Raw genomic sequence first — 2,347 nt, forward strand, 5'->3', positions numbered from 1 at the left:
TACAGCTTATGATTTTTGGTGATTTAAGGATTAGTACTCATTATGTATTCCTCAACTTTTAGGATCTGTTTCTCAAGTTTGTTTTGTAAACATTACAAATGCTTATGCTTTTATTAACTCAGTATTACTAAAGATAAGCAAATTCAACATTTTTTTTTCACCAAAAGGAGCAATGTGCATTCCAGATAAGCTAAACTTCTAACCTAAGTAGGAGTTGCTTCAAGTAATATTTTAAATAAGTGTTTGTTTATACATATACATATAGAAATAAATAGATATAGATATATAATTTTTAAAAATAAAGGAAAGGATGTCTGTTTTTGAAGTCGAAATCCAGTCCCCATTTCATAATCCAAAAGCAAGTAGGGAAATGCTACTCTCATTTCTAACCAGGCATATAAATCCTAGTTTAAAAGAGCTTGAGCTAAGAGTTAATCTAAATATTTTGTTTTCATTTCTGTTGAAAAATTTCTAAAATGCACTATATCCCGCTATAAGAAGCATCACATAGTAATTAAGCTTTTCCTCTATGGTTAATGACCTCTTAAGGCCTCAAGATTTCATTATGTAACAAAAGCACACATCTAAATAATACCTAACGGATTAGAGAATCCAGATTCCTCATTTTGTAGAGAAGGGCCTAGACAGCTCATGGAACTTGCCCAGGGTTACACAAAAAGTAGATAACTGAGCCGTGATTAAAACCTTTCTTCTGATTTCAGTTCCAGTGCTCAAAGATATTGATGACGTTACAGAGAGAGAAAAGTGTCGGGACTCTAAAGCATGAGTTCCTTGAATAATATCAAGCTATACACGTATCTATAACCATCTATACCTATGATTGCTATGGTAAATTTTATTTCAGTTAAGCCTTGTGCCAGTTTTAATAAGCTGCCATTTTTGGAAGAAGAAAGAATTAAGAATGTTTTGCCAGAAATTTCTACTTCAATATGATGTCAAACTAATATTTCTCAAAATGCCCAACTCTTCATAAAATATTGATGTAGGCATAGCATGAGAGATGGAAGAGGCTCTGAACAAAGAAAGTTATTTGCAGGACGTGAGGATACATTTCTTTTAAATAAGTGCAAATAGATCAGCTTTGAGGAATTCAGTCATGATCTACACAGGCTTCCTCCCAATTTTAAAACACAGCAGCAGCAGCAGCATCTGTTGGAGGTGGAAAACAAAGGTCACACTGTCCCTTCCGATCTGCATCAACCACAGTAGTCCATTGCTCAGTTGATGCTGAGACACCTCTGAGGGAGCTTGAGTTTTACCTGCCCACCGGCTCCACCAGCTTCACACTCTCCTTCCTGCCCTTTTCAGTATCTCCCCAGGGAGCACTATGGCCCGGTCATAGCAGCGCAGGTAGCAAAAGAGGTAGGACAATGACTCAGGTTTCTTCTCTGAAATACTAAATTCTAGAAAGTACTGGGAAAAAACGTACTCAGCGGTGCTCCACAAATGTGCTGAGAGCCTCCTGCCTTAGAGTCTCCTGAGGTACTCAGCTAAGTCAGGTGTTTAGTGCTTATCAAATGTCTCCTGAATCAGAATTTCTGAGGCATTGCACCCAAGAGTTTGCATTGCTAATGAGCTCCCAGATGATTCTTATATACCCTGCAGTTTGAGAACTACAGGGGTACAAAGTATGGTGAAGAATTTTTTTAAAAAATTTAATTCAGAAAGTTTTCTATGTACACAGTTTGATGAATTTTTAGAAAATGAACATATTCGGGAAGTGAGCATCCACACATAGAAACAGAGAATGGATTTTTACTCAAGAATTTTGTCCAAAGAAAAGCAGTTTGTGAATGAAAACCAAACAGAATTTTCAGGTTTGGGTCATTATTGGAGAAATGCAAGAAAGCACAAAGGAATAAAATTTAAAAATAAATTCTAATTGATTAGCAAATGTTAAAATGCTTACATATAAAATAAATATCCAAATATTAATTGTCTTACTGTATAGTAGCAATAACCAGTTAGAAGATACAACAGAACAAAAAATAAAACAAAAACTCATTCACATTGGCAACTAAGAATATAAGATACCTAGTAATAACATAAATAAGAATATCATGGTCCTTCACACAGCAGATAACTCCACTCAGAAAAACAAGAGAAATCTTGAACAAACATACATTTATGTTCTTAAAATGCACAAATAAGTATTTATAAAATGACAATTCTTACACTGTTGTTAGTTGAACTGAATTCGCATTAAAATCCCAGTGAGATTTTCCTTTCAGCATGAGAAAATTACTCTAAAATTCATCTAGAATTCAAATAAGAATACACTTTGAAATTATAAATAAAAAGAATTAAAATAAGTCTTATTCTGCTA

Source organism: Galeopterus variegatus, unplaced genomic scaffold (assembly GCF_000696425.1).
Source record: "Galeopterus variegatus unplaced genomic scaffold, G_variegatus-3.0.2 Scaffold11408, whole genome shotgun sequence".
Lineage (NCBI taxonomy): Eukaryota > Metazoa > Chordata > Mammalia > Dermoptera > Cynocephalidae > Galeopterus > Galeopterus variegatus.